Source organism: Ammospiza nelsoni, chromosome 10 (genome assembly GCF_027579445.1).
Source record: "Ammospiza nelsoni isolate bAmmNel1 chromosome 10, bAmmNel1.pri, whole genome shotgun sequence".
Taxonomy (NCBI): domain Eukaryota; kingdom Metazoa; phylum Chordata; class Aves; order Passeriformes; family Passerellidae; genus Ammospiza; species Ammospiza nelsoni.
In genome coordinates this window covers 10200016-10215688 of record NC_080642.1, presented here as the reverse complement: position 1 = coordinate 10215688, position 15673 = coordinate 10200016, and the positions used below count along the sequence as shown (strand labels likewise).

The following is a 15673-nucleotide window of genomic DNA, read 5'->3' as shown; positions in this document are numbered from 1 at the left end:
TTGTTTCTATTTTGCAAAACAAAGAGCTTCCTAAATCAGAAAGAGGAAAACACTAAGTTCTTCAAACTTTACTGATTCTCTCCTCCAATGCACACACAGACACCCAACACAGGCCCTTCCCTCCAATCCCTCCTCTGGAACCCTCGTTTGTAAAGTTATTTCAAGTATTTTCCTATGTATAACCCACACTCTTTAAAGGCATTGTTCCTTGTGAATCTGTGCATCAGATAACCCACATCCTTTCATAATTTATGGTTTCCATCTCCTTTGCTCATTCCTCCCCTGCTCTGGCTGCAATTGCAGTAATCTCTCGGGCTTTTTACAGAACTACACTGGTACAAGAACGAGAGCAAAGGGAGATGAGGAAGCTACTGGGGTGAAAGACTGGCTGTGGAGGACCTTGTCTTGCAGACAGGAGCATCCCTGTCACACTCACATGTGCACACAGCAAACACAGTCACTGAATCACAGACTTCTGCTGGGTCACATGGACTCTGTGTTCATCTTACTTTCCTGAAGGTTTCTCCCCATCAAAAACAAAGTACCTAAAAAGCACACACATATCTAAAGAATCATAGAATATCCTGATTTGGAAGGGACCTACTCTTGGCCAGTGTATATTTCCCCACCATCCTGATGCCATCTTTAAAACCTCTCCATGCATTCAGAGGGACTTAGCTCCAGCTTAGCAGGGCTCCCCCAGAGCACACCAGAGCCTGGACAATCAGTTAAAGGTGGAACCCAGCATCTGGGGCCAGCCAGAGCAGAGTGGGCAAGTGTTTCTCAAAGCCATGTCAGGGAGAGAAGAGCTCAGTAGGAGAAAGGCTGAGCTATAGGGTCAGGCCTTCAGAAGCTTGAGGAGCAACAAAAAGCCACTGAGAATGTATTGTTCACACAACCACGATGGGCAGAGCAATAGAGAAACCACTGCGGGCACCCTGAGGGTATTTGTTTCCACAGACACACGGAAACTGTTCTTGGAACAATTTGTCATCCACCAAGCTACTGCTTTTCTCTATCTGTGTCTATCTAGTGTCAGACAGAGATGCTTCATGGAAACCTACATGAAACTGTCTCTTCTTTCCAATTAGATGTTTATGATACAACGGGCACCAGCACAAACTGGGTACAACTCTCAGTGTATCTGACACTCATACAATCATCCCATCTTCTTTTCAGACTGGCTAAACTTGTCCTCAACAACATTCTGCATGATAAATGCCACCATCAGTTACACTGAAAAGCACTTTCTTCATTTTGAATCGACCACTTTCACCTTGGTTTTCATTTTTACAGAGGAGTAGACATCCCTTTTCCACAGCACTCACTGTTTCTCTGACACCCTTCTAACTTGTGTCCTTCTAACAGGAGTGATCCGACACTGCTCATAAAACTCTCTCAAGTTTTCCAGCTCCCAGCCATTCTTACTATCCCTCTCCAAAACTACATACACGAAGTTTGACTGATCACAAGAGTATTGCTTAAGTTTTATAGTAAGGCAGGTGATTTTAACAAACAAGGCAACAGCCAGGCTTCAAAACAGAATGGTGTCTCTAAACATGAACCCCCACACCATAATTCTTACTAGAAGTTACAATTAAAAATACATACCGATGATGTTATATGTAAAAGCACTCAAGCTCCCGTGAGACTGCAACCAACACTATGAGGTACCTCGCAAAACTCACTAGTCCAGCTCTGGAGCTTCATCCCTGAACATCCTAGAGAAACAAGTGCTTTACAAGGGATACACACCTGAATTTGCCATTAGACTGCTTGAAAGCTTGATTTACACTGCACCAGTCCCTCATTGTGCCCATTACCTCACTAATGCAGCACAGCTGAAGGTGTTTCTCAGGGGAATCCAACTTGGAAATACAATGTGCTCTGCAAATTTCCAGGAGACAAGACAGGTAAACTAAACACAATTCCCAATACCCAAATATCACTTCTGACCTGCCAGTGCAGAGCCAGGCTTTTGCCTGTTTTTCCTGTTTCAAAACAGCACACCACAGACAACACCATTCAATACTTTTATCCCCTAAAGCTGGGTGACTCTCCACCAGACACGAATAAGAGAAAGGATTCACAGAGCTGGAACCCACACTGAGATGGGCAAGCTCACCAGCACCCTGCCATGATAACCAGGCTGATCTCTTTGGAACAAATATGTTCCAAAGGTAAAAATCTTACCTCTGTGAAACAGGAATTGGAGTTTCTCTCCCAGCTCGATACCAGCATCTCTGCCCCACCAGTACCAACCACACCAGGCAATCAGGGCTGGCAAGACAGAGACAGCTGTACAGCAAGAAAAGCAGCAATTCTCACTGACCCAGGCACCATGGAGACTGAACATCAGCAATTCAGAGCAGCTTGGAGCTGCACCTAAAGAAACTTGAATGAGACAGTTCTAGCTTCATTTTCCTGGACATGTCTTTCATTTCCAACCTGGAGCTCACCCAGACAGCATACAAGGGCTGCATGCCACCAACCAGGACTGCTGGCAACATGGGACACACACAGCCAATGTGCCCACAGCCACACAACACACAGGGTGGGAGTGACTTTTGTAGTGGTCTCCCACCACTACACAGCATCTCTCTACAGGACCATCACTGATGGCAACTTACTGCTGCTGCTCTGCTGGACTCAGGTGTCCCTGATCTGGCAGCTTTTCCCAGCCCACACAAGCTGAGCCAGGTGGAAAAAGAAAACCCGAATAAAACAATTAAAGGAAAACCATCTATGGAACAACGGCAACAAGCCTGAAGGGCCCATTAGCAGCACCTGCATCATAACAAAGTTAAAGGCAGGATTTGACAGGGAGGGTAGGAGCTGGCTGACAGGTGGCTCTGTGGCCACCACCCACACCATGAGCTGCTGATAGCCCATCCCGCAGGGAAAAACCTCCAACAAAGGCCAAACAATTGAAATAGGGGAATAACAGAGCTAATAAATTTAGGAGCAATAGGCTGTAAGGTCATAGGGTGGGCAGGGTAAGACAGACCAAGCCAGGAGACAGAGAGTAATTTTCAACAATAAATCTTTATCCATAGACACATATTTCCCAAGGGAAATCACAGAGTATTATCTAGCCTTGTGTGGGCCAGTCCTGCTTCAGCAATAGTGGGGAATAATTAGAAAGTCCCCCACATCCCGTAAACTGTCCTGGTGCACAACAGGCTGAATTACACACAGGACAGCTGCCAACATTTTTCAGCAAGAACACAGCCACATTATTAACATAGAGATGAAATGCTGTGTCCTCCTCTCCAGCTTTGCATGTTCCCATACTTTTCTAATATCCCATTTCTCTCATTACTTGGTGAGCTAGCATCTGCTGTATCACCCAGCTCCCAGGCACTCCCCACTCCCTCAGCTCTTGCCCCAGAAATCACTCCTGGAATGTATAAGCATAAACTCTACAGGTAAGTAAGTTCATGAAAACAAAGAAATCCTAGAATGTCTCCAAAAACACCTGTGGCTCTATGTGAGACCTTCCTTTTTTGCATGGGTCAAAACCCCTTTGTGCAGAGGGACCAAGGTGTTGCAAATGTGTAGGGAGACAATCAGCAGGTCTTATGGCTCCCGCAAGCTCCTTAAATTTTTGTGTATCAATTGCCTAGCAAAACAGAAATAGACAGGAAACTAAATCAAGAACAACACAACTGGGCTAAAAAGTCAATTCCTACAGGTGTAGGAAAAAAGAAAGGAACAAAAAATAACCAAAACAAAGCAGGAGAAGCCAACTCTCGTTCGTTTCAGCGGCAGGGCCAAGCTGCACCTCGAGGTACAGGAGGCAGAGCAATTAGGCAGGAGTTGCTTCATCACCGCCTCCTCGGGAGCACTGCCGGGTCCCCAGCACAGCCCCGGGGCGCGGGGAGTGCTCCCGAGCAATGGCAGGAGTAAGGTTTGCCTGTTCAAAAGAGGAGAGCAAGAAAGGGGGACGGAAAAAAAAACTTATGCTAAAAAAAAAAAAAGAAAAAAAAAAGCCGTGGGTGACGTCAGGGTGTGGGAAACTTTTCCGTCCTTACCTGGTGGGGAAGGCAGGGCCTCCCCCGGCATATAAAAAGCTGCCGGAGCTTTACTCAACTTATTATTTACTACGAGCCGCGGCCGGGGGTCGGCGGGCGGCGGGGCGGGGCCGCGGCAGCCGCCGCCCGGGCCAGGTGCACCTGCGGCACCGTCCGCCCGCTCGGGGGGCCCGGCCCGGCTCACCCGCCCGCCGACCCCGGCCGGGAGCCGGGCACCGGGGCCGCCCGAGCACCGGGGAAGCTGCCCCTGCTCCGGGCCCGGCGCTGCCCCCGCCCCGCGGCCGAGCCCGCACCGCACCGGGCCGGCCCCTCCGGCGGCCGCGGCGCCCCGGGCGGAGGGAGGAGCCAGGGCAGCCCCCCCGGGCGGCCGGCAGCGCTCCCCGCCCCGGCCGGGGGCTCCAGCTGTGGCACAGCTGCCTCGGCGGGCGGACGGGGGTGGGGGGAGGAAGGGGGCAAGTTATTATCTGCAACAATACCTCGGGGGAGGAGGCAGCGGAGGCGAGCGCGGCGGCGGCGGCGGGAGGAGGCGGCGAGGGGCGGGCCGGGGGCGGCACCGGGACCGCCCCCCGCGGCCGCCCCGCACGGCCCGGCCCCGGCCCCTTCCTTCCGCCCGGCGGCCCCTTCCGCGCCCCTGCCCCGCGGCGTGCCCCGCCGGCCCCTCCCGCGCTCCCGGCTCCGGAATCCCCGCGCCGCTCCCGCCGCGTCCCCCGGGCGGCCCCTCCCGCGCTCCGCCCCGCACATCCCTCCCTGCCTTCCTCCCTGCCTGCCTCCCTCCGGCCCGTCAGCCTCCCGCATCCCCCCGGCCGCGCCGCTCCCGCCTCCCGCATCCCTCCGTCCGCGCCCCCCCCGGCCCTTACCTCCCCTGGGGCGCAGGGAGGGGCGGCCGCGGCCCCGAGCTCGGCGGGACGGCCCCGGAACAAAAAGCGAAAGCGGCGGCCGTTGCCTCCCGCTCTGCCGGGCTGCCGCGCTCTGCCCGCGGCTGACGTCAAGGGCCCAAATTCCTGCCTTTCCCTGCAGGCAGATTTGTCCATGTAAGGGCTGGGGCCGGGGCCGGGGCCGGGGCCGGGGCGGCCGCACGGCGGGAGGGGGCTGCGCTGGGTGGGGGACGGGCGGTAGCGGCTACCAGTACCGGGGCGGGGAGGAACGGGGACCCCGAGCCTGTGAGCATCACCTTGTGCTCTGCATCCCGGAGCCAGGAGAGCCGCAGGCCCAGAAATGCAGCCTGTGCCTTAGGGATCCAACTTCTCGCAGGGAAGTTTTGTCCAGGGCTCCTTTTGAGTCTTTGGGTGCTTCTCCAACCAGCTTTTAATCTGTTGTTCCCCAGCTGGGGCAAAGAACAAGGCGAGGGGAGGTGAAAAAGGTGCAGGGAGTTCCAAAGGAGCTGCCTGTTCACAGATTCAAAACAAGACTTGTTGCAAATACTAAGGGCAGGGAGAAGGGAAACTGTTTTCTGATTGCTTTCTGTTTGATTGTTTTTTGGCTATTTCTAAGGACTGCAATTAAAATAAATTGGGATGTTGAGTGTGATTGTTTTTATAATGGAATGTTACCCTTTAAGTAGCTGTTCGGTATCTGCATCTGCCCTGAAGAGAGCGGGAAGGCAGAGGGTTACATTGTGTTCAGGCTGTGCAGGGGAGCCTTGCCAAACCTTACTCATTTGGAAAGAGATTTCTGGGTGAGTTTGCAGGCACTTCAAATGTATTTCATTTTTAAAAGAAAGGGCTCTGGTGTGTGCTTTCAAGAAGATGTTTACATCTTATCCCATTACCAGCTTTAATGTCCGCAGTCAGTGCTTGACAGCCCCAGGAGGGCAAGATTGCTCATTTGGACACAAAATAAAGGACAGCAAGTGCCTAAAATACTTAAGCTGTAGCAGAAAATTGTGATTCAGCCTCTCTCCACCTTCCGTGGCTGCCAAAACCAGTGTACTTCCCAATCAGAGACCCCAAGAGATTTCACCCCACCCTGGCAGACCCCCTCAGAAAGGAAAGCATGGCATTTCCCAAATTTAATCCTCAGTGCAAACCCCTCTCTAGGGTTGATTTGGTGTCTCGTGCTGGCCCTGTGTACCAGAGGTGCTAAATTCCCCCCAGGAACAGAGGCTTGCCAGGGCCAGATTGGCTCCTTAGAAGCACTGCAGCTAAATCTGCATGAGCAGTCATGGCTGCAGGTGTTTTCTAAGCATTGGGACTGTGACTAGAAACACCCCAGCCTTGTTCTAGCTGCCTACCTGGTGTTTAAACCCTGCTGAGATCCTAAAGCAAAGCCGAATGACTGTGAGTCACCCGGGCCCCGTGCCGTAGGTGTTACCTGGAGAGCCAGCAGTGCTCTGTGAACCTGGCCTCTTGTGAAAGATGGGCATGGCTGATTCCCAGGTGGAAGAGACTGCAGCACCAGCTCAAGCTGAGCAGCCAAAGCCTTTGCCTGGGGCCCTGTAAACCCAGGTGCAGTTCCCTCCTGCAGAACCTACCTTTCACCTGTCTCCTGCCAGCTGAGTGTTGGGCTGCGAGATTGTGCTCCTGCATTGTGCCCTGAGGATGAGTCACAATGGGATTTTCCTCCTCCAGGAGCAAGTGGTCATCACCGGGGGTTTCCTGGCACCCATGTCTGTCAATCTCAGTGTGGTGGAGCTCTCCATGGCAGACAGACACAGGAACTGTTGCCTGTTTTGGTTTTCTTTTTTCAAGTGTTCTTGCAGAGCTGCCACAGCCCTTGCGTTGTGTCAACTGGTGTCTAGGGGAAGTATATGAACACTAGAAAAAAACCCTTTGGCCCGAGATGAGAGACAAGGTTCTTCATTTAGTATTTCAGACAAAACCAGTGGTCAAATATTTTCCTGGTCCCATATCCAACAATTATTGCTTCTTTATCCATCAAGCTTATGAAATTTTCCAGTGCTGTTAACAGAAGATAGAATACCGTGCCCATCCATAGGTGTCCTTTAAATGATCCCAAAAGTTTTAAGCTTTGAGCCTCCAGAGTTTGAGATAGTAACTACTACTACCTCCATTTTGCTGGTAGATGAACTGTGACTAATCCTCTGCAGCACAGCAGCAGAAGTTTGATTTGCAGCCCATTACCCTTGTAACGTGCTGCCCAGAATGGTCACTGCCTTGTCAAACACAGCATGAATTTTCTGGGTTTTTTTCAGTTTCCTATCATGACCGATATCATACACTTTGGAAATGAAAGTAGAAAATTCAAGGTGTTGAGCCTGGCTGTGAAAATCTGCTCTTTGCCTGGAAAGAATCAAAAATACTGGCAAACATACAATCATTCCTTTGGTAATATCTACCGCACCCTGCACCATAGCAGCAAAATGAATTAAACAGCAAAAGACTGAAATGCCTGACATTGCATAGGCCAGTCAGGAGGCAGGAATACAGGAGTCAGCCTGGGCCAGTATTAATTCAAGGAAATTAAGTTTTTTAGTGTTTAAGGTGCTTGACTAGGAGATTGGAAACTTGGCTTCTGCTCCTACTTTCCCTGTATTGTGTGATTTTAACCAGTCAGTTCACCTTTCCATGTCTGGAGGAAACCCACAGCACAAGGTTTAGAACAGGGAATGACACACCATGATCTCCTATCAAACCCCATTCTGTGCAAATTTTCCAGAAGTCAGCAAGTGAAACCTTCTTTTCAGAGTTTGCGTCTCTCCTTTTCAGTGAGATTTCATATGCAAAAAATCACGAAACAAAAAACTCAGGATGGGAAGAACCCTTAGGAAGCTGCAGGAATTCCACCTCTCAAGCAGTAAAGCAGAAGCAGCACTGCCTAAACTGACAGGGGTTCAGCTACCCTGCTCATAAGAATATGTAGAGGATCCATTCCAGAACTTCACAGCTGGATATGTTTGCTTTATCTCTAACCCGAGTCACTTTTGCTGCAAGTCAGCTCTTAATCAGATGAAGTTGTGGGGAACTGAGATATTCCCTCACTAGCAACAATTCCAGAACAACAGGAAAATCACCCACCTGGTGAACTAATTCTTCTGTGGGTAAAAGCCAAAGAGGCTGGAAAACACACTAAGCATGTGTTTTTGGGAGAGCTGCCACCTAATTTAGAGACAAAGATCAGATGCAATTAGTGTTAGATCAACTGGAGACTCCTCTGCCCCAAACCACAGCACTCCTCACCCGCCTCGCCAGGAGGACGCCAGTTTTCACCAAGACATGCAGTGTCACACTTGAGCCTTCCATCTCTAAAGGGCATTCTTGGAAGCACATGCAAAACCTGAGCTCACAGCAACAGCATTCCTGTGGCACTGGGAAGGAATGAGGAAGCACCAGCATGGATATTAGGCAGACCGGAGAGAAAAGACTCATCCTGCAAGACTGAATTAATTTCCCAGCAGGGTGCTTGTTTCTGATTGAGAGATACACGTGTGCTGCCTGGTAGAATGAATCTAGAAACAGCAGTGGGGCCAAGCTTTGTCATTCCCCACTTTTGCAGGTATGTTTGCACCCAGACAGGAATGCAAGACACGGTACTGAACAGGCTTTAGTGAGTCACAGATCTCTGACACAATTGACACTGGGCCAAAACCCCAAGGGAATCTTCACTGGTGAGAAATACAGTCGCCAACAAACTCCCCAATTTTCTGTGAGTGTATCAGAGATAGTACCCCTCATTAAACCCTCCCTCTCTGGGCACATCTTGGAGTTGCAAGTGGTTCTCAAGATGCTCAGTTTTACCAGGCCATCAGTCCTGTCTAATTCCATATCATTTCACTGTTGGCCATGGTGAATCTGGTGTAGCTCAGGAAAGTATAAACCTTCCTGCAAACATCTTAGGGTCTCCTCCCTGCTCTACTTCATTACAGCCTAAGCCACAGTAGCCTGTGCCTCAGGAATGGTCAAGTTTTGTAAAACTGCTATATTCCAGTGCTGATAAGTACAGTCGAGCAATGTGCTAGTGTAGCATACTTCATTTTAAGGACATGCTTAAATCCAATTTGAGCCCAGAGAGATTTCAGCTTAGATTTAAGGGTTCCATTGAACAGGGTGAATTTAAGGACTGAAGTGTTTTGCTAGACTGTATCTTTGGTTAATGAGGAAGGGACTTGCTAGTGCCTAGAAGAAAGAACTGCCTGAAGCATTTTGCCACATCCAAACCATCACTAGCACAACTCCTTTTTTCTAATGAATTTTGATGAAATTAACACAAAGAATTGGTAAGTTGATAATTTCATTAACAATCCTCACTCTGGGTCTCAGTTTAGTAGGGGAAAAAACCAAACTTCTAGTATCTCATCAGAACGATGTGTAATAATTAAAGCAGAAGCCAGACTTTGTATTTTATGCCATCCGGTATCTTGCACAGAATCTCACTAATGGTAAATGTCTCATGTCCAGATTTGAACACAGAAATAATGAATACTTTGCCAAACAGGAAGAGAATCAGTTAAATACTTTATGGAGCCTACACTGAATAAACAAAGTACCCCAGTCTTAAAAGAAATATTTGTGGTAACAAAATATTTTGGGGGACATTTTTGCACGGGTTCTGACCTCCCCGTTGAGAATCAAAGTGAAAATATTGAATGTACTAAGCAGATGTCTTCTCCTAGTGACAGCAAGATGAGCAAAGACAGCTGGTTAGAAGAACAACAACAACAAAAACAAATCATCATTCCTGCTTCAGCTCCAAAAAATCTTGGACTTGTTGTCATGGAAGAAAGCTCTATGTGTAAGAAGCCAAGAAAAAGACAAATATTATTGAATCTGGTAGCATTTTAGTGAATGTGCTGGAAATAAGTAGGAAGAAAAACTGGATGCACTCCATTGTTTATTAAAAGAATGCCTCTTCTTATTTCCACAGGGACCTATAGCCTATATAGGCATTAACACATTTGCAAGATACATATTTTAAATATGTTTCTTCATTCGTCAATCTTAAGGACTCTTCTGCTAAAGTAAATAGAGTTACAGCTCATGGAAATGTATACAGCCACAAAAATATTATCTCTGCAAGCTAAAAATGCCAACTGTGGATTTTGTCTGTAACTCCTTCGATTAGGGAACATGGGTGTATTGCAGAGACACCTAGAGAGATCTTAAATATTAGGAAGGGAGAAGATTAGAAAATTAGACTCCCTTGGTGAAACACAGGATAAATAATTCACAGTGAAATAAGGAAAAGAAAAAAGAAACCAAAATTAAAATATGAAGAGCTCTTCTGGATGAAAATCAGTCTGAGCTGCATTGAACAGATCCAAGAGGAGTTTTTGGGCAAGACTGAAAAATAAGCCAGTGACCCTCTGGCCACCCTGCTCAGAGGCAGTACATTCTCTCTTGATTGTTTTCATCTGAACAAAACTTGATTTCTGTGCTTGACCCCTGGACATTTCCATTTCCCTTTCTGTGCCTTTGGGCAGACTTGAGCGAAGAACAGGATTGATGAGAAGAGTTAAAGAAATCAAAAGCTGTGCAGTTGGTAATGGCAAAGACAGGTAACTTGAGGTGGATGTTCCCAGTAACTTGAGGTTGCTGTTGGGCTGTTAGGTAGCCCAAATTCCATGATGCCATCAGACAGTGCCCTATGCAACAGCAAAGCTCTGGATTTGCTGGCTCAGGAGGTGTTTGTGTGAAGTGCTTCAAAACACCTACAGAGGTCCTAAATGATTGAAAGCCTTGAAGAAGCAAGAGGTTAATGTGGTTTATACTAAATATATATACAAAGAAAATTATGTAGAGAAAAGTATTTCGTTTGGAAAACCACTGCCTTGAGAACTGAGAGCTGTGACCAATCTGACATACCAGCTTGTAAACAGAGGACAATGAAGTCAAAAGGAGAGGACATGGCTGCTGGGTCTCCAGTTTCTGTCTGCCAGCTTTGCCCTTTGTCCATGAGGTGATTAGGCAGTTTTAGAATAATAGTTTTAGAAAGGAAATTGGTTTATTTACATAATTTTCTATCCAGAAAAGCAGGGTTAAGTATGCAGCTCTGCAGTAGAACAGATGTGGGACTTGGGGAAAATTGCAGCTTGAACTGGAAAAGCTTCCACCATTTGCCAATATCTTGGAGAGTCTGGAATCTTTCTCATCTCTACTGTGACAAAAACAGAACTTCTCAACATTTTGGAGGACTTTCTCCCTTGTAACAAAGGACAAAAAGCATGCAATCAAAAGCAAATTACAGTGCCAGAAGTGACTGAGAATCAGTTTTGCCAGTTTTAATTTCCCACCTTGGTAGCCTCAGCTCTGAGATGTGACTCCCAGCCAGCCCAGGAATAACCATGCCACAACAGACCATCTCAGCCAGAAATTCCATGCTGACTCCAAGAAAACATTTCCTAGAGTATCTTGCTAAAATGGATACACTCCCACACACACTACATGAAAGGAATCATGTCTGACAAATAAACATTTCTTAATGAGAAACATTTGTCCAACATGTTTCTTTCCAGTACTCTGGAGCTTTGTGCCTCAGTGCACCATCAATAAAAGAAGACAACAGCCCTTCCCTAGGCTCTGGGAGATCACTCTGGGCTATGAAAGTGATGGACTCCTTACCTCTATTAGTTACCCTCAGAACTCTGTACATCTTACAGCACATTAGTATGGACTAACTCAAGAATTTTTACAGACCCATTTCAGCCCGCGTTTGACCTTGACCAAGAGCGTCTCTGCCCACAGGCTGCTCCATTTGCTCCATTCCACTTTGGGACACAGAGGCAATGCAAGGCACCTCAGTATCCCTGAGCTCAGCCATCCCTGAATGCGCATTTCCTCACACCATCAAAAATTTGGATCAACGAGGAGACAGCCCAGCCCCGCTGCCAGTGAGGTGACAGATCCCTGGCACCAGAGCTGGGCTCAAACTGCTCATGAGCTGCTTGTGGCTGGAGAGGAATGTCTGCAGAGAGCTAAACCAGATTGCTCATAGATCTCTTGCAAATTGTCTCTAATTTAGTGGACAATTTGAGAGTAAATGTGTGCTGGAAGCACCATCTTTCCTTCAAAGTAATAACCTGAGAACACTGAGTTTGTGGCTGCACTGGAGAGACCTTAGGATCTCACTGGTGCCTTGGCAAATCCTTTAGATGTCAGAGCTGCCTATGAGTATTCTGTCCCCTCTCTCAGAACACTTTAAATATCTGTTTGATGCTACAGACACACCACAGCCACCACAGCTCCAGGAATGTGGTAAGGTTCCCAGCAAGGGCTGGCTGAGGTTGTGAGCCTGAACCAATATGCTTACAAATACCTGATCTGCACAGAGCTTTTAGAGATAGTAAAATGGCTCCAAAGCTTCAGGAAAGCTGATATTTTGGTGCCACCTTTGTTTCTTAGTCCCACGCCTACTGCAGGGAAATGAGGAAAAAAATTCAATTGGTATTTGCATTATCCTGTCTACATTTCAGCCACAAGGTTCCAGCATTTGCAGAATTTCTGGAGGCCCATCTCACCTGTTCAACATCTCACCCCTCCCAAGCATAGACTGAAAAATGCCACCTTTCTCCACTATTAAATCAAAAGCTGTCTACACCCATGTGTCAGCTGTTTACCACCCTCTGTTTCCTCCCTTTGGGCAGCTGATCAGGGATAATGACCTATATCCTTGAAGCATTTGTTTTATTTAGCATTACAGAGAAGGAGGGCTTAAGGCAAACAACATAATTATATAACCTTTCCCACCCTATCTTATTACAGAGGGATCAGCTTGCATCTTCACCTGTGGAAACACAGGAGCTCAACTCTTTGAATGTCCATGACTTCATCTGGGCTTTTTCCTGCTCTGCTTTTGTCCTAAGCAGAATGGTTCACATCTCTTTTAGTTAAGAGCTTTCACTCATTCTTTACATTCAGGTGGGAGCAACAACCTACTCAGCCTTGCTTTAGCCACATTGGTGCTGCTCCACAGATTCCTAGATGACATGGCCATGCTGCCCAAATGGTAGGGAGGCCCTGATGGAGAGGTGAATATCACAAGGCAGCGTTTGAGAGCACCCAGACTCTGTCCCCAGCACCCAGAGCATTGCATTGGTTAATGCTGTTGGTGTTGAGCACCAACTGCAGGCTCTGCACAGGGATCTGGGACTGGTACACACCCTGCATCAAGCCTCACCCCACAATGAGACAGGCAGGCAAACGAGAAAATTGGGCCCTGGCCCCTTCCTGTGATTAGGTCATTATAATGGGTAAATATTTTCCTAGATAGACAGCTGAGATAAAGAACTCCTGATGTCTGAAATGGAGTTTGAACAAAACTTGGAAGGACTATCCCTACCCTATAATTCTTTATAACATGGTTTTACCAAATAAATGTCTTTTTTCCCTAAAGAACCCAGGGAAATTTTTCATTGAATAGCAAGAACAGCATCTAGTCTACAGCCAAACTGTTCACCAGCAAATATATAGAATGGATTTAGTGACAGGTACCAAGGGTTATTCCCAGAGGACATTACAGCTCTCCACCATTCAGTCTAAATATTTACTGAGGAGTGCAGAAAAGTGAATGGTAGAGGCGGAGTCCCAGAGATTGGCTTAGAGAAATCAGTTTAATAAAAGCCTGTTTCTGCAGAGAAAAATGATTGCGATTGTTTTTTAATGAAAATCAGCGTTCTTGTGCTATGGCAAATAGTGATTATTCATTCTCCATCCCTCTACTCTGCATTATTCATGATTTTGTGGCCTCTGCTCTATCCTCTCCCTTGGTATTCCATTTTCACCCTGAGTTTTCTCCAGGTTTGGGAGCTTTTGCATCAGATAAACTGGTTTATAAGGTAGTCTTTGAGGAACAAGTCTTGCTTAAATCTCACATAATATCCAAGAATGTTCTCTGGTATTTGACCTCTTTGTGGATGAAACAATACTCTTCAGACACAATAACCTTGGTGTTTCAAAGCTGTAACCAGCACCTGTGGAGTTTTCAACAAATAGGCTCAGTGTTCCTTGGTGCAGTCTTCCTCACTGCTCCCACATTTAATTGCTTTATAATTATACTTGTAAAACCTGCAATGGGATTACACATGGGGGAAAGAAAAATAATTTTAAAAATCACATTTCAGAATAGGAGGGGATTTATGGGAGCTGCAAGACAAAGAAAAACCCACCTTTCTTTCTTTCTTCATTGTTGTCTTTGGAAGGCAGCCATCAAAGTTTCCTTGTCAGTAATACAGGGATTTGTAAATAGAACAAAGAGCTTCCTCACACCAAGGCACATTATATAACCCAGCGCCATCACTGTGTGTCTTCACAGGCAGTTCCCTTGAACTTTGCATCTCGCTCCTCCTGAGAACAGTCCTCCATGCCAGCTTGAACAGATGTGGTTTCCTTTAGGAAAGGTTTTCTGTTAGGGTCATTCTGACTTCCCCTTCAGAGTTTTCCAGCCTCATGTGCTCTTTGCTCAAGGGATTACTGTGGTGGACACTAACTCCATGCGCTACTGTTAAGCTTCTCCTCACCTGCTGGCTGAGCTGAATGAGTGCTGCAATCTCTGTTCCACAGAAAAATCTGACATTTCATGCTTTCCTGAATCAGATCGGAAAGTTGCAATTTCCTGTGAACCCAAATTCTGAGAAACATTTCAGAAAGAGCAAAATGGCCCCAGCACAGCCTTTTGTTTGGCTGTTATCTACAGGTTTTGATGAGACTTAAGCTGGCTTTAAACACATCATGTTCCAAGGGATGCCAAATGCCACCAGGCAGCGCCCACTGTTCCCAAAGTCACTCAGGGAGCTGTGGTGTCTGACAAGGGTGCTTTGCAAGAGAGAGGTGACACTCAGCCAGAAATGGTTTTCTCTCACCCCATGCATTATTCTAGTATTGCCACTGCTTCCATTCCACCGCTGCAGTCACAGACTTCAAGCTTACAAGTAGTTTAATTCTTATTTTCCAGGCTCCTTGAAAACAAAGGCTTTTATAATATATCTCTGAGGATATAACTCAATAGTTTGTACTGCATAATACTTCCAACATATCGAGTGCATATTCAATGGCGCTATTTTAAAATTTAATTATTTAAGACGTTTTAACTAAATCAGGGCACAAGACCATGCAGACCCTCTTATTTTAGTATCAATAGAGCTTGTTTTTCATCTCTGGTTGGTTAGAAGAGTTTTGTAAATGAACAAGGATAAGACATCCTACAGCCGATGTACATCACCAAATGCAAAAGTTCACACTGGTTAAACTAGGGTGGTATCAGCTTGTGTGAAGGCAGCTTTGAAGCTGCAACAGCATAGTGGGAAAAGCAGCCCTGCCCTGTGAACAAGTGAGAAAAAACAAAAGCTGCTGCTAGCTGGTCTTCATGGAAAATGAAGTTTAAAAAAAAAGAAAGAAAAAAGAAAGAAAAAAGAGGTGGAGGAAGGAACAGACACATACTTCAAGACCAAATTCTTGTCAGACTAAAAATGAGTGTAACTCCCACATTGCAACACTTTGCAGGTCTAATAGACACAAAGCTGTTCCTTCACCCGAAAGCCAAACATAAAAGTCACGGAAACCCATCATGCCAATTCTGTGCCTGCTTTCCGGAGCAGAATCTCTTTAAATGTCAATGTTCCCTTTGTTCTGTGCACCCTTTATAATGAGTCTATCATCTGTTTGGTAAAAGATCCAGTGAAATATGTAATAAGGTTATCTCACCATCTCTCTCTATTGTAAAGTCATATCTCCTCTTCCACTCATTAATTA

The 15673-nt window shown here is 46.7% G+C and overlaps 1 protein-coding gene across 1 annotated transcript in view; it reads right to left on the bottom strand.

The window, feature by feature from the left end:
* LPP (LIM domain containing preferred translocation partner in lipoma) overlaps positions 1-4907 on the bottom strand; it is a 317335-nt gene extending 312428 nt beyond the window's left edge. Inside the window, exon 1 of the mRNA XM_059479296.1 lies at positions 4892-4907. The gene's annotated coding sequence lies outside the window, so the exon portion shown is untranslated. The remainder of the gene's footprint in view (positions 1-4891) is intronic.
* Between the last annotated feature and the right edge of the window lie 10766 nt (positions 4908-15673).